Source organism: Mirounga angustirostris, unplaced genomic scaffold (assembly GCF_029215605.1).
Source record: "Mirounga angustirostris isolate CCGP_5_RB_7025 unplaced genomic scaffold, mMirAng1.0.hap1 SCAF_5, whole genome shotgun sequence".
Taxonomy (NCBI): Eukaryota; Metazoa; Chordata; class Mammalia; order Carnivora; family Phocidae; genus Mirounga; species Mirounga angustirostris.
This window is the reverse complement of record NW_026991713.1, coordinates 88372262-88397157: the sequence shown is the minus strand read 5'-3', so window position 1 is coordinate 88397157 and position 24896 is coordinate 88372262. Positions and strand designations below refer to the sequence as shown.

At 34.9% G+C, this 24896-nt stretch overlaps 1 non-coding gene across 1 annotated transcript; it reads left to right on the top strand.

The window, feature by feature from the left end:
* Positions 1-923: 923 nt before the first annotated feature.
* Positions 924-1031, top strand: LOC123845062 (U6 spliceosomal RNA). Its single transcript, XR_006790911.1, has one exon. It is a non-coding gene; the product is annotated as a U6 spliceosomal RNA (small nuclear RNA).
* Positions 1032-24896: the final 23865 nt, after the last annotated feature.

Here is a 24896-nt window from a genome sequence, read left to right as displayed (position 1 = left end):
CCACTCCCCCTGCTTACGTTCCTGCTCTCGCTATCACTCTCTGTCAAATAAATAAATAAAATCTAAAAAAAAGTTCAAGAAGAGGGTAAAGAGATTAAAATTATGAAAGAGAACATGACAGTTAATAAGACCTAAAAGGAAGCTTTAATATGTGACTAATTTGTATTCCTAAAGAAGGAACTAAAACATAACACGAAGCAGTAAATAAAGATATGATAGACAAAAATTTGACTGACCTGAATATGCAGATTTGAGTGACATTACTAAATTCAGGACAAACATAAAAATGAAACCTACAAAACTCATATTGAAAAAATTTTGAATACCAGGGTAAATGATAATTTAAAAACTGTCAAGTACCTGTACTCTGAAAACTATAAAACACTGATGAAAGAAATTGAAGACAACAGAAACAAATGGAAAGATATTCCATGCTCATGGATTGGAAGAACAAATATTGTTAAAATGTCCATATGACCCAAAGCAATCTACACATTTAATGCAATCCTTATCAAAATAAACAACAGCATTTTTCACAGAACTCAAACAAATAATCATAAAATTTGTATGGAAGTAAAAAAGACACTGAATAGCCAAAACAATCTCAAAAAAGAAAAACAAAGCTGGAGGGATCACAATTTCAGATTCAAGTTATACTACAAAGCTGTAGTAATCAAAACAGTATGGTACTGGCACAAAAACAGACACATAAATCAATGGAATAAGATAGAAAGCCCAGAAACAAACCCATGCTTATATGGTCAATTAATCTCCAACGAAAGAGTCAAGAATATGCAATGGGAAAAAGTCTCTTTAACAAATGGTGTTGGAAAAACTGGATGGCTACCTGCAAAAGAATGAAACTGGACCACTTTCTTATACCATACACAAAAATAAACTCAAAATGGATTAAAGACCTAAATGTGACTCTCTTTGGCGGCACATATACTAAAATTGGAATGATACAGAGAAGATTATCATGGCCCCTGCACAAGGATGACACGCAAATTTGTGAAGCATATCATATAAGAAAAAAAATACCTAAATGTTAGACAACACAAAAATCCTAGAAGAGAGCACAGGCAGTAATTTCTTTGACATCGGCCATGGCAACATTTTTCTAGATTTCTCCTGAGGCAAAGGAAACAAAAGCAAAAATAAACTACTGTGGCTACATCAAAACAAAAAGCTTCTGCACAGCAAAGGAAACAACAAATTTAAGTGATAACCTACTGAACCTACTGAATGGGAGAAGATGAAATATCAGATAAAGGGTAGTATCCAAAATATATAAAGAATTTATATAAACTCAACACCCCAAAAACAAATAATCCAATTAAAAATAGGCAGAAGACATGAACAGATATTTCTCTAAGGAAGACATACAGGTGGTCAACAGACACATGAAACGATGCTCAACATCACTGATCATCAGGGAAATGTAAATCAAAACTACAGTGAGATATCACCTCACACTTGTCAGAACGGCTAAAAACAAAAACAAGAAACACGTGTTGGAGAGGATGTGGAGAAAAAGGAATCCTTGTGCACTGTTGGTGGGAATGCAAACTGGAGCAGCCACTGTGGAAAACAGAATGGAGGTTCCTTAAAAAGTTAAAAATAGAGCTACCCTCTGATCAGTAATTGCACTACTGGGTATTTACCCAAAGAATAACAAAACACTAATTCACAAGAATATATGCACCCCTATGTTTATGGCAGCATTATTTACAATAGCCAAATTATGGAAGCAGCCCGAGTGTCCACTGATAGATGAATGGATAAAGAAGATGTGGTGTATACATAATGAAATAAAATATTTTTCAGCCATAAAAAAGAATGAAATCTTGCCATTTGCACAGACGTGGATGGAGCTAGAGCTAAGCAAAACTGCGAAGGAAAATAAGTCAGAGAAAGACAGATACCTATGATTTCACTCATATGAGGAATTTAAGAAACAAAACAAATGAACAGAGGAAAAAAAGAGAGACAAACCAAGAAACAGACTCCTAACTATAGAGAACAAATTGATGGTTACCAGAAGGGAGTTGAGTGTATGTGTGGGGGAGGAATGGGTAAAATAGGTGACGGGGATTAAAGAATACCTTTATCATGATGAGCACTGAACAATGTATAGAACTGTCTGTCACTATATTGTACACCTGAAACTAATATAACATAAACTGGAATTAAAATTTAAAAAATTAATAAAATAAAAACAAACTGCCAAGTATCCAAATAAGTGGAAAGGGAAAAGAAAGGATTATTCACAAAGGAAAAATGTATCTATATAGCTTTAGATATTGCCCCTGCAGATATTATAAAACAGTGAAAATTATCTAAGAACTTTGAAAGGGTAACATGGTGATCTAAGGATTTCACATCTAAACAATTTGTATTTCTTGTGTAAAAGCCATTAAAGTACACTTTCAGATGCATAAGTAGTCAGAAAAAGAACATTTACATAATTTCACAAAGTATATGATCTGAAATGTTGCTCCAAATTAATCTCAAGGGAAGAGATTAAAAAAATCCAAAGATGGGAGGGTCATGGCACAAAAAGATGTTTAGGTCAGAATATCTGGAGTCCCTATTGATAATTCTTTGGTAGGATGATCCTATAAACCAGAGCTTCTTTCATTTGTTTCTCTTCAATTCTCACGCCTTCCCCGTCACCAGGAAACATATTTCTCATGCCTCATTTTTCGCCTCACAGTTTAGAAGGAATCTCTTGTTAGGTCCAATAACCTGGGAACTAACCGGCACGTGTGAGATGGCTAGAACATTATATTTACATGGCTGAGATGTTATGCTTGACAGAGTTTCTGTTTGCTCCACATAAGGCAATGTGCTGTCAATTTTCTTTTTTTTTTCTTTACTTTTTTCCTCATTAATGAGGCTTGTATTATGAGTAGATTTTTTTACAGATTAGGAAACTGGTGCTCAGGAAGTTCAGTTGACTCTCTCAAAGCCCCACACTTGTGGGAAATAAATCTGAATTTGTGTCTTCTGACTTCAGATCACATACTTACTTCATTACATGTCTAATTTATGACCTCCTCGTGGATTTTCGGAAAATGGTACTTTATATGTTTTCTTGGTTTTATTTCATCAAAAAAGAAATAATCTTTATGTCACTGAATATTTGTAATTGGTTTAACCTATATTGTTCAACTCTCAAGTGTATAATTATCCACCATAAAGGTATTTATATCTAAAAAATTACCTTTTAAATTTTCAGTTGGCATAATAGATTCCAAACCATTTTTTTTACATATATTGTCTTGATTACTCTGAATCAGATTATAGCCCAGTATTAAATTTTTGGTGAGAAATTTGAGAACACTTAGTTTTAGCTACAGTGAAACTTTTTAAAAAATCCATTTTGATATAGTTTCAAAATTATGAGAATTTACTAGAAGAGTATAAGGAACTCCTATATAACATATACCTAAATTTGCCAATTATTTATGTTGCCCCATTTACTTTATCATTCTCTTCTATTTGTCTCTATATTTCTGCATACATGCATATTTTCCTTCAAATATTTGGAAATACATTGAAGAAATTATGCCGTTTCATCCTTAAATAATTTAGTGTGTGTTCTGAGTCTAAAAATCAGAAAATTTAACACAATAAAATACTATTATCTATTCCACAGTCCATATATTATATACCATTATAAAGGGGGCACCCGGCTGGCTCAGTCAGTAGAGCATGAGACTCTTGATTTCAAGCCAAAGTCCTTCCCAATTTCCACCCTGACTCACAATGTGATCAAATGTTATCATGATAAAATCTTAAAAGTATAAAAATGTATTTGTTTTCCTTAAACTACAATTCTGAAGATGATCCAGAATGCCAACTCCATATTTTTTAATGGCTCTGTTCCTTAGTTTCACTAGAAGGGCAACTTTGATATTTCCTATTGGAGGATGAGTAAAGGTAGAATGTTTCTTCTTTGAACCAACTAGTACTTTCAGACTTTATTGGATTCTTTAACTTTTATGGAATTTAAAAAATTATAGGAACTCAAAAGGGACTTAGATAGAGTTTTTAATAAATATGTACCCCCAAAGTACAGCTGACAAAGATAATCCTGGGTAGAATAAAACAAAGAGGTCCACTTGACTTTTACCATTTTAAGATTCCTGAAAACACATTGTTTCTTGAACAATTATGAGCTAGTGTGCAAAAAAACAATTCTGTAGCCATGTAAATTTGAACAAAATTAATATGGCTTCTTCCTCAGAGCCTTTAATATATTAATCTTAAATCTATAGAATACAGAACATTTCTCCAATTTGCTTGACCACATAAGCCTTTTTGGAGGATTGCCTATTAAATAGTTTCATTGTCTGACTTTAGAAGTTGCATTAAATTCTGAAAAACAACATAATATAACACAGATCATATATTTTTAAGGCTTTAGTAAGAGCAAAATTATAAAGAAATATCATCTTTTATTTTCCTGTTCTTAGTTTGGGATTACATATAAATAAAGGACAACTAATACAATGAAGTCCTATAAAGAAAAAAATGATGAATAAAACTGTACATGAGCAATTCAAATGACTAATGAAGAACCATACAAACTATTACTAATGAAGAAATTGATGATTAACCTGATGGAATAAAGTGTATTCTGAGGCAAAAAGTACATGTATTGAGACTTTTGCTCCTCAAGATCATTCTACTCACTTCTCTTCATTAGAATATAGAGGCTAATGTTAACTTTTAAAAATGTTGTTTATTAAAAGCTCTAAGTCCCTTCTGAGTTCCTATAATTTTTAAAATTCCATAAAGGTTAAAAAATCCAGTAAGTCTGAAAGTACTAGTTCGTTCAAAGAAGAAACATTCTATCTTTATTTCTCCGCCAATAAGAAATATTAGAGTTGTCCTTTTAGTGAAACTAAGGAGCATAGCCATTAAAAAATAGGGAGTTGGAACTCTGGATTATCTTCAGAATTGTAGTTTAAGTAAAACAAACACATTTTTATACTTTTAAGATTTTATCATGATAACATTTGATCACCTTGTGAGTCAGGGTGGAAACTGGAAGCAACTTTGGCTTGACTGTGCTCAGCTGGGTGGTTTTCTTTTCTTTTTTCTTTTTTAAATTTTATTGAGGAATAACTGACAAGCATAACTGTATATATTTAAAGTGTACAATGTGATGATTCGATGAACATCTATATTGTAGAATGGTTATCAAGCTCAAGATAATTAACATGCCCATCACTTCAGGTAGTTAACATAGTGAACTCTTTTTTTTTTTTTTTCTTTTTGTGATAAAATGCTTAAGATCTATCATGTAGCTGTATTTAATTAGGAATTTGCTAGGGCTGGCACATCCAAGATGGCTCCTCATCTTCCAGGGTCTTTCCTCCATCAGTCTCCCCTCTAGTTTGGGTTTTATCACACTTCTGATTGTGTCACACTTGTCACTGGCTTATTAGCTAAACCAAATCACATGGCCAAGCCTAGAGTGGTAAAGGACTATACAAGCATGTGCACGTTATGAGCACATGCTTTAAGGACCACCAGTAAAATAGCCTGCCACAAGGGGAAGAATTTAGATTTTTTCTGTCTGTGTTGGCCAATCATTTGCATCTGATCATCCATCCTTAAATACTGCTTCTTTAGGTAAGGACAGGAATAAAAAATGATTATGTATTTATAAAAAAGGTTGGAATTATTTTGGGGCACATATACATTTTGTAGCTAAAAAAATTAACGACTGTAATTGGGATCACACATTATTTGAATAGCCGAGATTACACCTGAGAGTTGAACTGTTTCTAATGTATTGACTACTAAAATTAATATCATTGCTAACATCACAGTAGAGTAAAATAGGACTTTTGGGCAAGGAAGTAGGATATACAGAGTTGCCATTGAGCTGCCTTTTGGGAAGTCACTTAAACTTTCTAGGCTTTGGTTCTTTATATATTAAAATTAATATCTTGAACTAAATTGCAGCTTCACACTCTCCGAGCTCTAAAATTTGTTATATCCTTAAAAATTCTTTAAGTAGCATTAGAAACATGCAAAAAACAAAATGTAACCCAAATTCCCTCATCAGTCAGTCAGCTGCGGCAGGGATTGTGATGAATATGTAAACATTGATTTGTGGTTATTAAGATTCTAATTCAACCAATTGGGCCTTGTAGTTGCCTATTAAAACCTCAGTCACTACAGAAAACATGGTCAGGGGGTGTTTCCAGGATCTATATGCTTGGATATTCCAGGATAGCATCATGAATAGAACTCAATAATAAACAAGGTTCCTATAGGAGAACTAGGTGATACTTTGTATAAATCTGCAAATATTATGATTAATGTCTTAAAGTGGTAGAAGGTAACGGGTTCTTGGTAATCCCTGGTCATTGGAGATAGAGTATAAGAAATGTTTCTTACTTCTAAATTTCTCTTCCCCAGCTTTCTACCTTTCCAACATTATGGGGCTGCATGAGTAACTTCACCTGCAGAACCCCTCCAACATCCCCCTCCTGCTCCCATTAGTACCTTTTCCCTTCCAGTCATTTAGTTTAGATTTCTTTTTACTCTTCTTGCAAATAAATCACCCTGAGCTTACAGTGATCTAAGACATTATCTTGTGTCTGCCGATCAACAGTTGTTTGCAGGAGAGAATTTCTGTCAAACCCATAAACTGCTTCCTTTCTCTAGTTCTTATTTTCTTGCCCTTGGGCATTGCTAAATTTTTATACCACTTCACATTGCGTAGGCAGCATCTCCAAATAAGTTAGTTCATAAGCTAGTTGATTTCACTTTCCTACCTTCTTATATCCTATGTCTCTCATACTAATTCGTTCATCCTTTTGATGAGGAAAATTCTCTATGATACGTGGGTTTCAAGAAGTGCTGAAATGAACTTTGGACCCATAATGGGATTTCCATGCAGGAATTATTTCTGCTTTGCGTTACTGACCCTTAATGTAAGCTTCTTGTGCTTTGAGCTGAGCTCCCTTTTCACCCTGAGCCCTGCACTTCTCTTGGGTTGATCTTGCTATAACTGCATGGGACACAGAGCCATCTTCCAGAACTCTCTAGGATGATAGAAATGTCCCCTATTTGTGCTGTTGCACACTGTTATACACTGTAATTTAGCTGCTTCACAAAACTGTGTTTTTCTCCACAATCAGACATGAAACTCTCTGAGGTCAGAAACTGTGGTTAACATTTCTTTTGTATTCCTCTTGGCAACATAGCATATGCCGGGCACCTGGTTGCTGCTCGATAACTGCTTATTGAATGGATAAATAAAGTTGGTTACATCAGGGAGCAGGGTGACTGGGCAGATGGTGCCCAAATCACAAAAGCCTCACTTTTTTTCTCCTAGAAGTGATGACATATTTTGATAATTTTCCCAGAAGGTTCCAGAAAAGTCTCTAAGAATGAGAATATACAGTTAGGGGGTCTGGCAAGCAGAGAACCAGTTTCTGGGAAATTGCAGGATAGAGTTCAGCAGTATGGCATGCAAGGTTTATCTCTGATTTCCTCCCAGTATAAAATCCACCTAAGCAGAACAGAGTACAGGAGTGAAATTCTAAGGTTTCTCTCATGTGTGTAGAAAGCCACATGGTGGCTCCCACCACTAATGATTTCAGATCTGTGTAATAGTTCTGTTTTGACTTCTTTCAACTTCTTGAAATTGTTGGCTATCTTATTTGTATATTTTGTCTATTCAAACTGTTGGCATGAAGATGATTACTCCTGAACTTTCTCGACTGGAGTGGGACAAGAAAACAAAAAGATAAAGCAAATAACAAAAGCAATGCAACACACTGCTTATGATTTTAAACCATCCTGACAAAACATTTCTGAACATCATGTGAAATTATCGATAAATTTGAAAAGATATACCAGATTGAAGTAACAATACATTGTAACATTTTTGAAAACAGTCAACAGTGTTTAGAATTTGTTTACACATATGGTATGTGTTTTAGATGTAACAGCCAGGAAAACCTCATTATTGTAGACTTCACTGGAAGATCTCTGAGGTCCCTTCCAGCTTTAAAATGCTGAATATAATTCAGAATTTATGATAATTTGAACTAGGCTAGGCTGAAATTTACTTTTGTATGATCTATGGAGCAAGGATTTACTAATAGTGTAAACAAGATTGCTTGAGGCTTTTAACCAAGCTGTTCTTAAAGATTTTAACACATTGTGTGATACAAATGGGTCTACCTAATTTCAAATGATTCCCACCTATTTATTAAAGCATACAATGAAAGTCTGTTACTTAGAAGTGCTTTTATTAGCAGCTAAATTTTCAGTGTGAATTTGAAAGTACTATATCTGCATTTCTTATTAGAGTCTCTAATTTGTTTTTATTTGTTGTTGTTAATTCAGATTGGTTTCTCCAAGGGTAGAATATATCAGTGAGGTTTTTTGTAATTAGAAATGATTATTTCAAATACAATTGTCTATTTCAGTAGTTTATTTTTCCTTTCCTTTGGTGCATCTGTTCTTTATATCTTGATTTATTTACAACATATATTTTTTAGGCACTGATATTATTTCACTGCTAATCCAGGTGAGATTGAGTTTTTGTGGCAACCTAATTACTCTTCAAGGAATAATTAAACACCCAGAGCTTCTTATATTTAACTCTAATTCTAATATTTGTTTACAACTCTTCGAGAGTACAATAAATTAATATAGAAACTTAAAGATTAGGTTGATTCCCATAGTCTTCATTGTTTTTCTTTAACAGGCTGTCATCTTAATTTGTTTTTCTTGATGTTAAACTAATTCTCCATTTATACAAAAGCTAAGAAATAGTCCATACTATACTGTGGAACTGAAAATTGACTCTAGGCAACAGGGTTTGACAATTTATTTTACTTAAAGATGGCACAAATTCTTCTAAAGACTTGTACAATTAACACATGCTGTATTTTACAAAAATGAATATCAAAGATATATACTTTGTAAGATCTTCTATAGAGTTTAGAATGATAATTCAGAAATCATTGAATTTAAAACACAATATAGGAAATATTCAGTATCAGTTGCTATAGCTAAAATATGAATTCTACCAGAATAGGTGTGCATAAAAATCTCTGTGGTTTCTCTCTGCAAACATAAAGATATATTTATAACATGTAGGGCAGTGGTATTCTATAGCAACATTGGCTAAATTTTATAGGCCATGTTTATAGTAATAGGTAAAGAGCAATGTCTATGATAATATCAAACACATATGGGGCGCCTGGGTGGCTCAGTCGTTAAGCGTCTGCCTTCGGCTCAGGTCATGATCCCAGGGTCCTGGGATCGAGCCCCGCATCGGGCTCCCTGCTCAGCGGGAAGCCTGCTTCTCCCTCTCCCACTCCTCCATTTGGGTTCCCTCTCTCGCTGTGTCTCTCTGTCAAATAAATAAAATCTTTAAAAAATAAATATATCAAACACAATTCATGCAAAACTATTACCTCAGTAGTGCTTTAACCATTTTAAAATATTTAAACTTATACTATTATAATTTTCAGTTAAATAGCATTTGTTAAATATCTGTTGTACCGCTTGCACTGGCCTAAGTGCTCTGTACACATTATCTGACTTAATCCTCACGAGAACCTGTGAAGTAGGAGCGATGATTATCTTCATTTAATAAATGGGGATACGGAGGCCTTGAGAGAGTGAATAACTTGCACAGGGATCCCACTAATACATGGTAGAGGAAGTACCTGAATACACATCTGTCTGATTCTAAAACATTTGTTCTCATCCTTCAAGTCATTGTCTTTCTGAGCAAAGGTCTTTTTCATTTATTTTCTCGTTGTGTCTCTTGCACTAATTATCTTAATTACCCTTTTCTCTCCATATATTAAATATCAATAAGCCATTCATGTCACTAAACAATGAGAGATGTTTTTTGAAAAGGTATGGAATTACTACGTTGGAAGAGGTGAAGAAACTAGTCTGAGGCCTTACGTGTTTTGAATGGTGGTCTAATAAAATTTGAATATAGTTATTGAGAGATTATTTTGCTCAGCAATCTAAGGGGGCATCTTTTGAAATCCTATCTGATTCCACCAATGTTTCAATGGTAAATTATTCATCTGAAACTATTCTTTTTTAAAGATTTTATTTTATTTATTTGCCAGAGAGAGAGGGAGAGAGCACAAGCAGGGGGAGCGGCAGGAAGAGAGAGAAGCAGACTCCCCGCTGAGCAGGAAGCCTGATGTGGGACTTGATCCCAGGACCCTGGAATCATGACCTGAGCCAAAGGCAGGAGTCCCCTGAAATTCTTTATACCAATGAAATGATTCGTGTATCTCGTTCAATTCAGGACTTCTGCTTCATGGTGATTGGTTGGAAAGGGTAAGTTTCACTCATTATTGCTTAACATAAAGAAAGTGTGATGATGTAGAAAATATGATCTGTTGAAATATTCATTTCCAGAGATTCTCATATATGAGGCTTAAAATTTAGTGACCTCTAAAACTTTCCCTGGTTTATTGTTTTTTTCTCCCTAAAATGAGCATTGCTCCAGACTTTGCAATAAGTATTACCCAAATGCAGATAGCACCCAACTCAAAGCAAGCTATTTTGATGCTACCATTTAAACTCCAACGGCATTTTGGTTTGGTGGTTCCTAATAAGTGAACTTGCTACACATAATCAATAAAAAATAAAACCAAGAAAGGATGTAGCTGCACATGATATAATCTGTTAACTAAAATTAGATGAACAATAACATCTTATTAAAATATTTTTGTATAATATTATCCAGGAAAATTTATCTTGGTAGAATAATGACCCAAACCAAAAACATCAGAAAGTATAACCATTAAAAAGTTTTGATTTGACAAAAGCTGATATTAAATCAAATTTTGCTTGTAAAATTTACATGGTAAATAACTGATCCCAATTAAAAATCTTCAGTAGAAGAAAAGTGACAATGGAAATAAGAATAGTATGTAACTACTGTATGTAACAAGTTAATCATAGATTTAACTGGGCTTAATAGATTTATTCTAAAAAGTAACCTAAAATATTTATTCTAAAAAATAAAATTTATCAACATTTCTATAATGATAAAATATGTTCATAAATAGAAAGTCAAAGTACCGAAATGTCAAATATTTACCCTTCAAAATTGTGGCGTAAAGACAGCAGGTTCAAAATATTTCGTATCCTTCGCAAATCTATTGTTTCCATTACCAAATCTCATTTACAAAATGAATTTGATAATGATAATATCTGTCCCATCCACCAACTCATAGGACTTTTGTAGAGATCAAATTAGATGATAATTATAAGTGCTTTGTTAATTGAAACATTATTTCATAGTTTTTATAATAGTATTTATTATTTCAAACTGCTTATTAGACATCCTTAGTTGAATGCATACCTACTACAAATTAAAATTAGAGCATCCGTCCCCCCCCAATTAACCTCTCTCTATGACTTCTTTGCTCTGTCAATGACACCACGATTCTAACAAGTCTTCAGGATTTGAGAGTTGAAAGCTCAGAATTCCTTGGGACTCCATCATAACCACTGAAGCCAAATAGAACATGCTAATGAGACTACAAATGCTATAACCAAATTAAGGTCACACTTCAATTGCTTCTCAATGATAGCTTTATCCAATTTTATATAATAGATACATTTCTGAAAATTGGCAGAAATTATTTTTTTTTTTACAAATGAAATTCAGTTCTATATGTAAAAATGTTATTTTAAGGAATCTACTTTGAAATTTTGGGTAGGGTGAAGAGTTCATTGTCACTATAGATTTTTCTATATGTTCTTTTTTTTTTAATTTAAAAAATTTTTTTATGTTATGTTAATCACCATACATTACATCATTAGTTTTTGATGTAGTGTTCCATGATTCATTGTTTGCGTATAACACTCAGTGCTCCATTCAGTACGTGCCCTCTTTAATACCCATCACCAGGCTAACTGTCATTAAAATATGACACACAAATATTGCTTTCCTTTTTCAAAGAAGCTCTTGTAAAGGACATACCAAATGTAGTTCATTGAAGATTTGCTTCTCTCACCAAGTTAGTGATTCAACGACCCATTGAATTAGTGTCACTGTGGTTATGTGGTTTGGTTTTCTGCTTTATATTAAACCTAAAAGCTTTAAATAAATGAGTGTGATTAATTGAAAGTTTTAAGCAGTAGTAAAACAAGGTCAAAGAAGAAGGAACAAAGAGTTATCCTGTACTTTATATTTGAGGCAGGGCAGATGACATTTAAGATATAACTGTAAGGAGCAACTAAATTATAGTGACCATAACTTAGCTGTGTGATCAATTTTATTTTCAGTGAGACTTGGAATAAAACAATATAAGTCAGTAGAACAAATTTTGTTTCCCGGGATAACTGTTCACAGTATTTGAGTGAATTCATTGTGTGGAAAAGAAACATATTAATATTTTTAATGATAAAAGTTTAAAAAATGGTAATAATGCATGTTATTAAAACTGGTGCAATAGAGCCATCGCAAGCATTTGCTTTCTTATGCTAGGAAGTTTTTTATTATTTGAAGATCTTCACATGATTCACATGATTTTATCTATTCCTACATATTCTTTACAAATTTCTAGGCACATCAATGAAGACATATTGATGTGACTATGATTAACTTGAATGACATGGTCACAGTTCCACCATACAGGTTAAGCACATATGTTATTTTTCTTATGTAACTACTAAAATTAAAGCTGAAAGACCCAAGTTTAGAATATTTCTATTTGACTAGTATAACAGAAACCAGGTCAATATGTGGAAAATACCAGAATGTATCATAGTACAATTCTTTAAAATTTTTAAGGCAATAGGTGAGGATATTGTTAAAAAACATGAAGGCATATAGACCAGCAAGACAAGCCTCCTGGTAATTAGGTTATAGCTTTTAAGATGAAACTGTACAGATTTCCATGTTTCTTTAAGAGAGAGGCAGGGGAAGAAAGAACAGGAAAAAAAGCGCAAAAAAACAAAAGAATTAGGACAAAGGTTTTGTATTATTCATCCAAAGCTGCTTGGACCCCGTGGTATCTGAGCAGCACAAGTAGCACCTTGCTCCTTAATGCCTAGACCAGGTATGGAAAGAAACTAATTCACTAACTAATGGCATTAGTATCTGAGCTGGTCTTAAGAGATAACGCATGTCAGAATGTTGAGCCACAACATTATTTCCAGTGTAAAGTTCAAATGGATAGTGTGGTAACCAAATTTACCTTAGTCCCAACCATTCATAAAATGGTTGAAGGTTTCATGAATAAAGGTATGTTTTTATGTGTGTTTAATTTAAGTGGTCAATTCTTCTATGGTTAGTGACTGTATATTCTGGATTTTTCACATCAGTCTAGACTTCATAAAAATGTTAATTTTTTTTTTACATAAAAACAAGTCTCTAAATGTATAAGTAAATGTAAATTACTCTTTGAATTATTTCTGTGTAATTAAGTGCACAAATGAGAAGAAAAAAGGCTATTATCAGATATTTCCTGGTTTTATTTATTTAATTTATTTATTTTTAAGATTTTATGTATTTTAGAGAGAGAGAGTGAGCAGGGGGAGGAGTAGAGGTAGAGGAACAAGCGGACTCTGCACAGTGTGGGGCCCGATCTCAGGAACCTGGGATCATGATCTGAGCCGAAGTCAGATGCTTAACCAACTGAGCCACCAGGGCACCCCAGATATTTCCTGGTTTTAGATCTAGAATATATGGGCATCTTATCTATGGCATAATATCTTATTTAAATATTGTGTTTTCATTAATTACTGATGTACATTGTACCCCTTAAACTATTATTTGAACTATAATCTCCAGGGTCCTGAGTTATCATTTCTTGCTTTAAACAAGGAATGTTTAAGGTCTAAGTCCACCTGAACTAGGTGGGTGGAATGCAAAGCATTTGATTCCTTTCAGCATTGAATGATATCTTCTCTCTTATGTTCTCCTTCGAACCTTCTCTTCCTATATTCCCTGTGTCATTCTATGCACCTCCACTAGAATAGCAAAACCAAGTCCTGAGGTTACTGTGTGTCTGTCTGCTCCTTTGTCATTGTTCTCAATCGTCCCCTTGTTATTCCTCAAGTGAACTATTACACTTTCTGTTTTCCACCTTCACTCTCACTTCCATCCCCTGGTCTACGTTCCATTCTGTTGCCAGAATTATCTATCTAAAATTTGAATCTGACTAAGTTACTTTCTTTATTTTATTTATTTATTTTTTTAAAGATTTTATTTATTTATTCATGACAGACAGAGAGAGAGAGAGAGGCAGAGGGAGAAGCAGGCCCCCAAGGAGCAGGGAGCCCGATGCGGGACTCGATCCCGGGACCCTGGGATCATCACCTGAGCCGAAGGCAGACGCTTAACCATCTGAGCCACCCAGGCGCCCTAAGTTACTTTCTTTAGAACCCTTCAGGGGCACTCTCAGATAAATGATCTCCCTCTCTGGACTTATCTCCTCTTACTTCCTGCCTCACAGTAAGTACTGTAGTCACACTGGGTTCCATGTCTTTCCCTCATGACTGCCTACCCTTGGTGTCCACACCATCTATCAATATATGGATAGATCTTCTTTTCATGATCTCTTGGAAATGGTAGCTGGCCCTCTAGTTCTTCCTAAACCTCTCTAGGGAACTTCATTAAGAGGTTAGGAGGACAGAGGAGAGGGCATTATCTATGGGCTGCCGCTATGTGTCAGCCACTTCCTGTAGATAATCTTACTTAAGTCCTCACAGCAACTGCAGGACATAGGTATCATTTTTATTTTACAAATACAACAAAAAATATTAGGCTGAGAGTCTAAATTGTCAAAGGCAATCCCTGTGGTTAACTGTGGAGCCTAATGTATACATATATCAAATCACCACAGTGTAAACTTGAAATATCTTACAATTTTGTTTGTCAATTACTATCTCAATAAAGCTGAATACAAATAGAGTCCTTATTTAAGTAGAGGAAAAAAAAGCCGTGCCTAGAATCAAACATTTGACTCCACGGACCAAAATCTTTGCACTGTGTGATATAGATTCTAGATCTGTCACCAGGATCAGGGTATCTCACCGCCCGAGAGCAGATCAGGTTAGAGTATCTCTCTGTGATTCAATCACAATACAGAATAGATTTTGGTCTTTGAGAATTGCCAACGTGGATTCTCATCATCTCATTCCCACAGACTACCATGCGCCAACAATCTCTATCTTGCTACTTTAATATTTTTGTCCAGAGGGACCATCAATTCCCAGTGGTGTCCCTCTAGATGAACCTTGGGCCAGATCTCGCTTGGGTCCACATCCACTGGCTAACCCATTCTACATAGTTGGCTCCCAAATCATGAGTCAACCACATAGATGGGAACTGTCAATAAACACTATAAATCTCAGGGTCCCACGAAAACAATGTATATTGCCTTAGAATACCATTTTTAAGTGATATATATATTCAAAATTTTACACCGAGCATCTGGCTAAGGAATTTGGGGAAAATAGATTCAGCCTATAATGTCATAATGTTAGGGGACCTTTATTCTTCTTTGAAAATAGAAATTACTACTTTGACATGAAGCTGGCCAGGTGGCAAAAATGAGGTTGGAAGGACAGAGAAAAAACATTATGCCCGCATATCTGCAAACTGCTCTTGAAAGAGAAGAGCTCCCCAGAGGCTATAACTCTATGATAAAAACCACCAGTTTGTGAAAGGATAACGTGGGTAAGTACTGTAGTTAGCAGGGAAACTGCTTGTCACCAAAAACAATGTCTATGCAAACAAAAACCTTGTGTTCTGGCCTGCTGAGGAGAATTCCAAACAAAGGTCCCTGATGGATTGGTTGTCACAGTGGACAGTGCTTTCCCAGATTTTGCCTTATTTTCCCCCTTCCCCGATCTCGTTCCTTCTCTCTTGATTTTTAGCACTCCCCTTTAATTTCTGGTTCCTAAAAAATACGTAATTTGCAGGGAATATTTTGGTTCAGACACTGACACATAATCTGGAAATTTTAAATTCTGTGGACAATAGTATTTTGTTACATGTGTGTTAGAACTGAAACAGCACAGAGATTCCCAGAAACTCCTCATGTTTCACAATGAATAATGTGTTAAGCAAAGTCACCAGCAAGAAACAGTTGCCTGGGTTAGATTTTGTGTAGGTCTGGAGTACATTTTAATTGTCTATAGCTTATTTATTTTTCTAGTATTTGACCTCCTACAAGCAGATGATAATTAATGCTAATGGTAAAAGCAAATGCAACATGGCAGAACTTACATTTATTCTATGTTACCACCAATTTTTGGGATTGGGAAGGATGTAAGTTTTTGTTGCCTGAAGGAATAATGTATTTATAATGTCTGTCTACTTACACAGAGTAAGAATTTGCTTTGGGGAAAAAAGGACAGTAACTATTTCCTTCATTTGTTACCTCAGTGGAAACAAAATAGGAAGTGGTAGAAAGTAGACAAGTGAAATCATCTACCAGGTGTGGTGACGAACTTGTCTTTATTCGGTGCACATATACGTGATGTCACGAAATGATTACCAAGTTCAATATGGCCATAATTCCTGTTGTCACACAAATTTGCAATATTTTTTCCTTCTTGCATAACTTAAGGTTCTTTCTTTGATGTGAATTAATAATCACAAAAATTGTCACATATTTTGAATTATTTCAAATATTTGTGAGGACAATTATATGTAGAAGGAAAGAACTTCTGAAGTTAATATTTTTTAAAAAGATTCAAAGAGAGTGTACGTGCATGAGTGGTGGGAGGGGCAGAGGGAGAGAATCTCCAGCAGACCCCTCGCTGAGCCAGGAGCCCAAAGCAGGGCTCGATCCCGGGATCCTGAGATCAGGACCTGAGACAAAACCAAGAGTTGGATGTTTAACCGACTGAGCCACCCAGGTGCCCCCGAAGTTAATATTTTATAATACTAGATGAAATTATTTGGTATTAAATATATATTATGCGTATTTATATATATATATATGTATCCATATTAGATTATTTACACATATCTTATACAGATATCGAGTCCTTTGTTGACATGCATAGAGAAGACTAAGACAAGTTTCCTCTAACTGGGGAACTATGTTGATATTGGGTTTTTCCTGTAAGTAGTTATGTTGCAGAAGGGAGGTGGGGGATGGAGGTGGGAGAGATGGTCAATGATAAATCCAAATTTACACAATGAGGACAGGACTTGATAGTCCATTAATGTAGCATATATTCTTTGTAGTTTGATACTATATTAACATTAAGATAAATATTTGCCAAATGAAAAATTGAATGATTTAAATAATTTAAGTCCAACTCAGTATTAAAATATGATTGCATTTAATAAGATAATATTTTATGAACCACTCACAGAGTTTCTGTATCCAAATCCTCTTAAAAATATCAGCTGTCCTTTAGAATAAATTGGTTTTAAAATCTTTTTTTTTAAATAAAATTTACAATGAAATAAAGCCAGCAAAACAATGGTATAAATTATTAGATAGCTATGAACATATATAGATATTTCATTACAGGTAGAGGCAGTTTGTGGGAATTTTAAACAAAGAGATATTAGAAGTCTAGGACAGGATTTTTGTATTTAGAGAAGTGTTTGTTTTATGTGTTTTTTTTTCTTTTTTTTTTATGGTGGGAATATGAGGAAAGTACTCAATAGACTAGGACCTCTAATATGAAATTTACCAGCAGTGTAAATAACTATTCCCAGAACAACTTTAGATCTAGAATTTAATGTCATATCATAAGAGCTTCTCCTTTACTTTTGTAGGCATGTTATTATTTCCCCATATGTTGAACTTTCATATAGTCAGTTTCTTTTAGGAAGAATAATGCTATATTGTGTTATTTATATGTCAGAGGAAGATGGATACATTTAAGTGATATTTTAGAATAGACATAATCACTATTGTCATATATTTTAGCTCTCTGTTAAAAGAAGATCAATTTTATTATTTACAATATAGATGAGTGCATCCTCTATGTCAAAAACTGTAACATAGTGTGGGGCAACTTATTATTCCAGTTTATCTAAATCAGTTTAAAAGATCTTCCATTTTATATACAGGCATTTAAATATTTGCTGTTGTTTCTTTGCTGAGCATCTAATAATCATTTTTTAAAAGTTGAATTTAGATTAATTTTTTATTATGCTATTGTTACCACTGTCTTGAATTTCATTGGTAAAGCACAAATATGAAGTGTCAAATGGGCTTGAATTAAGTCATACTAAATTTTTATTGACTATATATATAAATATGTAACATTGTAAAATTATATTTAGTTTTTAACTTGACATACAGATTTAATCCTGGTTGGTGGAGACAGTATTTGAAATGTTTATCTTAGCGTTTTAACATATGAAACTCTTCATCTTATCCGTCACAAATTCTGGATTGTGGTGGTCACTGATTTTGTGAAGAAAAAAAAAATTGCTTTAATCAATGATCCTTTGTTAAGTTGCAGTATAAAATTCTATTGCATTTTGCAAGCGTACTCACTGGTATTAAAATTTTTGATTTTAAAGAAAAGCTTTAGATTCAAGGCCACCAAAGATAAGAATTCTCAAATTTGGGACATCCTATAAGATAAGCCCAAGTAGGCAGTTTCTTATTTATTATTATTCTTGCACTTGAGAAGAAAAAAGTTATTAATATGTATAATATTTCTCTGAATTTATTTTATTTTCAACTTATTCTAGAATCCTTGTTTTTCCCTAGGATTAGAGTCTATGTTCATAAGTTTTTACATTCAAATGGGAAACATTAAAATAAAAACCTCCCTTTTGAACCAAAGTGGAGGACTGGTTCTGATACCTACATATTCAGGAAAAAAATGAACACCTATAACACTCATATTTCACTTAGAAAAAACCTAATAGGTTTTCATGGTTGTTTATTTTAGATCTTTTTGTCTTGAATAATCTAAAGTCTTTTGATTTATTTGTTGTAGTAGCTGGTAGAAATGATCATTCATGCCACAATTGATTTTCAGCATCCTTAAATAAGTTCTATTACATACAATCATGGATATAAAAGTAGAAGTGTTTTCTTTCCTAAAGGGATTTTAAATATTATGCATATGAACCAAAAAGAAATATTTTGGAGGATGATAACCAAACAACAGCTTCTTCTAAAGGAAACACCCATTTCCAGGCCTGGGTGGAGTTATTCCGAAGCTGCCATCTTCTGAACTATGGATGATCAGAACAGTGTGAATTCTTGATTTTAGGGAAGCCAAATCCCAGAATTCCCAGCAGCCCATTAGCTAGAATAAAATGTGAGTGAAGCCAAGCATATGCATTTTTGTGTACTTAGGTTACTAAATGCTTCAAGAATCAATTCAGTAATCACAATTCCTACACCTACCAAGTTGTAAAAGCTAAATTCAGACTAGGGTACCTGTATGGAACCATATGCAAGGTAGAGTTTCAAGTAGCATAGAGTGAAAATAAACCCAAAAGCCAGTTGTTAGGAGAAAAAGAACCACTCATGAAGAGTATGGCTGCGTCAAGTACAACGGGGCACTAGGAAAAACGTTCTTGATTTCTTGCATCTAAAGTAGCTAGAGCCAACTAAAATTCAGAAACACCCTTCAGCTTCAGCTTCTGTAATGTCTTTTCAATGATGTCTTGCAATTCTGGATTCCTTGACTTCCAGCTGTATCCTTAGTATTCTCTTTTGCCTAAGTTCACTTGAATGTGTCTCTATTCCATGCAACCAAATCAACTTGCCTAAAACAGAACACTTCAGTCCCCAATAGTGCAGAAAATAAGTGTATAGGAACTTTTGAATATATTGGAAAATCTGAGTTTGATTAATTAGAAATTTTGTACAGTGTTTGTTTTTTTGACTGATGAAATCAGAATGTTGGCTTCAGGACTTGTTTCTTAAATTCATTTTTTGAGATAGTAGTCAGCAAACTTTTTCTGTAAAGAGCCAGATAAATATCTTTGGCTTTGTGTGCAATTGTCTCTGCTACGATTACTCAGCTCTGGTTTGTTGTGTAAAAGGAAACAGAATCGATACACAAATGAACTAGGTGTGGCGGTTTTCTAATAAGACTGTATACATATATATACACACACACAAATTTCACATAATTTTTATATATCACAAAATATTATAAATTTTAGTTTTTTGCAACTATTAGAAAATGTTGCATCATCCGGGCCAAACAAAAACAGATGGCAGGTAGGATTTAATTTGTGAACCATAATTTGCCTGGCTTATAAGCATAGGTCTGGGATTCAAGAACTCCACATCAGTCCTTGCTTCACAACTGTGTGATGCTGAGCAGGTGGCATTCTTTCTGGAACTCAGTTTCCTCTTTTATAGTAAGATGATGAGCAAAATGAGCTTGGAGACCCATACATGTCTAGACTCTAAACTTATTTTCTATTTTAATTAAATTTATTTATTTATTTATTTATTTATTTACTTATTTTTAAAGATTTTATTTATTTATCTGACAGAGAGAGACAGAGTGCACACAAGCAGGGGGAATGGGAGACCAAGGAAGGGGGAGAAGCAGGCTCCCACTGAACAAGGAGCCCGATGGAGGGCTCATCCCAGGACCCTGGGATCATGACCTGAGCAGAAGGCAGATGCTTAACCAACTGAGCCACTCAGGCATCCTAACATTTTGTATTTTAATGTTTTATTCATTTGATGCTTTAAAACTACTTTCCCCTATATTCTGTGTTAATTGCTATGAAAAAAATTCTACTCTATTTGTCACTATTAAATAAATGAAAACTAACGTAAATAAAATAAAAGTATGCCCAGACGAGGTTTTTTAAGCATTTGATTTGTTTATATCCATTTTATAAAGCAGATCCTGGCCTCTGCTTTGATTATCACTAGGTTTAGGTAGTGATCTTCTTCTGGTACTTTCTCCAGCCTCTATTATTTGTAGTCTGTATATGAGTGGGTTGACCAACTAGTTTTTTAAATGGGATCATAGCTTTAGAATTCTTGCTATTCAGGCATCCACAGTGGATATCTCAAAAGAGAGTAATTAAGATTTGAAGACAGAAAGACAAATATCATATGATCTCACTCATATGTGGAATTTAAGAAACAAGAAACAAAACAAACGAACAAAGAAAAAAAGCAACAAACAAAGAATAGACTCCCCAATACAGAGAACAAGCTAGTGGTTACCAGAGGGGCAGTGGCCAATAGGATGGTTGAACTAGGTGATGGGGATCAAAGAGGCCATTTATCCTGATGAGCACTGAGTAGTGTTTAGAATTGCTGAATCACTGTATTGCACACCTGAAACTAATATAGCACTGTACATTAACTATACTAGAATTAAAAAAATAAAAATAAAGACAACTATTTCTTTTTTAGGTTCCCATTATTGTAAGAGCAAGTGGAGTGCCAAAGAAAGATACTTACATTTAAAAAAAGAAAACTCTTAGTGTAGCTTTTCCTCCTTGTCCTTCTGAGTTTATACACATGAAGTACTGAGAAGGACTCAGAGTACTGAGGTTAAATCTCCATGATTGCTTAGCCCATGATTTCTTTTCAAAATAAGTCCCTATAATCACAAGTCCAGTTTATGCCATTATTTGAATTCTCAATTTCATGTTCTTACTATATTTTTATTTCCATTATAATTATGAAATATACTATATTTTTAAATTTTCACTCACAACTATAAACCACTCTTAGTTTTATTCTATGCTTTGTTAAAAAGAAATCTGAAAAACTGAAATTATTATATTAACATTTGAAATGCAACTGTGTTCTCATTTTAGAAATTCAAGAGACTGGGTGGAACTTGTTTTGTAGGCCCCCAAATCTGGCACTGAGCTTTGCTTAGGACTCTCTTGACCTTGACCGGGTAGAATTGTGACGCAGGTGAAGTTAAGCTCTGGTGTTCCTCTAATTATCCAGTGTTTTTTTATGGACCCAGGCCTTCCCACTCATTCACACTCACTTCTCTGCTTATAGGATTCAAGCCCCGAACTTTCCTATCCTCCTTTTCCTTTCTCTGTTTCCACTTCTCAGATCCTGTGCTGCTCTACAGTTATCAAATGACTGACTGAATCTATGTGTTAACATTTGTATTTTAATAAGGACCTTCCCAGAACTGATGGGTTATCATGAAAGGCGGTGGAGGTGATATCATAAGGTAGTTGCCTTCAAGCCCAAGTCCATCCTGTCTACACATAGGGATAGCTCTGTTTGGTCTACAACATTCTTTTTAATCTAAAACTCAGCCCCATCATTCACAAAAAGATATGGAAATCCTTTATAAAACACACCAGGGAGTCCTCAATATTTGTGTGAAAATTAAAAGGATGGGATCCTCTCAGTATTAAATCTTCTCTTGAGCCTACAATGTGCTTGACACTATGCTAGAAGATGCACAGATAAGTTATGGTGTTTGCTTTCAAGGCACTGGCTGTTTGGTAGGAAATACAGACTTGCATATAAGTAATTTCAATATAGTATTTAAAATGCTGTGATTGAGGGGTTAACGTACTTAGATGACACAAAGGAAGGAGTGATTAACTCTATTGGGTGGGACAGACAAGGCTTCACAGGAGACCTTTGAGCTAGATTTTGAAAAATGAGCTTTCCAGGAGGAGAAAGCAATGGGGAGTTTTGCATGAAGGCATGGTGGCACAAAACACACTTGTCTTGAATTTTGAATAAGGAACTAGTCTTGCAAAGAATAGAAGATGATAGAAAATCCATTTCGGCAGTGGCAGCAGCCATGACCAATATTCAGGGGAGAGTGGCAGTGAATTGAGCTTCAGTTGCAGCTATCAGAGGCTTTGGTAGTGGGCACTGGTGCCCTTAAATGGTGTGATCACAGCTGCTACTCCACCAACTTAGCTTTACTCTATCCCGCCATTTTCAGAGTTGCATTCCAGCTTTCCTGACCATCCTCTTAACCAATTTTCTTCCAACAGTGTGTGTGTGTGTGTGTGTGTGTGTGTGTTCTGCTTAAATTAGCAACAGTTGGTTTCTATAGTACCTAGACACCCTAGCTAATGTAGCCATAAAGAACTGGGATTCTGATGTCTGTTGTTTGTTTTTTCAGAAGTGGAGCAGTTCAAAGTGATATGTCTTTGTGTGTGGATTGCTAAATGAGTGGATATGGACCCCCTAGGATTGATGAGGTCTGTGGGACGAGGTTATTGGGTAAGTAGGACACGTGAACATTGTTAATACTCATGATTATGACTGTTTTTGTGATGAGAGGTCTAGCATTCTTTTTTTTTTTTTTTAAGACCTTTATTTATTTATTTGACAGAGAGAGACACAGTGAGAGAGGGAACACAACCAGGGGAGTGGGGAAGGGAGAAGCAGGCTTCCCACAGAGCAGGGAGCCCGATGCAGGGCTTGATTCCAGGACCCCAGGATCATGCCTGAGCCAAAGGCAGACTCTTAACAACTGAGCCACCCAGGCGCCCCAAGGTCTAGCATTCTTAATGAATTTGGGTATGTAACCACGAGGATCACAAATGACAGATAAAAAAATGTTTAGAGTATGTAGCCAGGTGTCATGAATCTAAAAAAGTAATTACAAGAAGGCAACATTATAGTTTAAAAGAAGATGTAGGAATTAAGATGAATGCCTATTCTCTCAGCCCTCATGGTATTTGGGAGATTTGAGAAAACTATAGGAAAGCATCTGAGCATTTTGTGAAGAAGTAGAAGATGTACAATACTTTGTTTATGAGGTAATGGGATTGCAGAGGACACAGAGGAAAGAAGTGAGAAGGCAGAGGGGCAGAACTAGTTGTTAGGAAGGATAAGATTACATCAGATCGATATTCGAAAGATGATAGACTATAGAAAGAGAATTATTTGGTCAGTGTCTTTGGGTGTCAAGGATGAAAGCAGTAGGATGGCACAAGTAGACACAGTGCTTTTTGGAGAGAATGGGAATTGAGAGATATTTCTGTACTGGGCCAAGGAGTGTGTGGATGGTGAGTAGAGGCACTTAGAGTCTCTTGGAACCAGCAGTGTTGTAACTGCTTGAACATCTCCAGATAAAATCGATAAACATTTGTTTTGGTTTTGCTGGTTAGCTTAGTTTTAGACCAGGATTTCTCAATTTCAGCACTACTTAGGGCCTGATAATTCTTTGTTGTGAGGGGGCTGTCTTTTGCATCATGGCAAGAATAGCAGCACACCTGGCCCTTACCCACTAGATGCCAATAGCATCCTCTGTCCAGATGTGAGAGCCAAGAATGTCTCCAGACATTGCTAAGTGTCCCAGGTTGAAAACCAGTGGGCTAAGCTCTGCCACAGTTTTTTGGAAGGAAAGGAAGAAGTGAAATTCAGTCTGAAATATTAAGGATAGCTTTTATTTGAAATTCTTAGCTTAGGGATAGGAATTGTGCGTTGGAATAAGTGATATGTAGAAGTGATATTTAGCACATTGGTTAAGTTTTCTGAGTTACTTCTACTCTTATGCTCCACTTCCATATTTACCCTCTCTGTCAACTTCCTATCCTGGGCATTTCACCACATAGTCTTTATAGTTTCTCACTTTTGCTGAAACTATTGGCTGCATATTTCTCCACCATAACCTTCCACAGAAATCTAGCTCTCAAGGCACGTCTCAAATGATATCTCTGCTATGAAGCCTTCTCTAATTCCATTGCTAGGATTTAATCTTTTCTCTTTCCACACTGATGGAGTATATTGTATTTTGCACTATTTATCACATTCTTCCTTCTTATTGGGGATATAATTTTTTCCTGGAATACAGTATCTCCCTGTAAAATGCATCTTCAGTTCTTCCATTTCAGATATTTTCTTGTATTACATCACTGAAAACTTTTTCTGTTCCATTTGTTGTGTTGTTTACTTCAGGGAAACCAGTAATATTTAGATTGGATCATACTTATAGTCCAT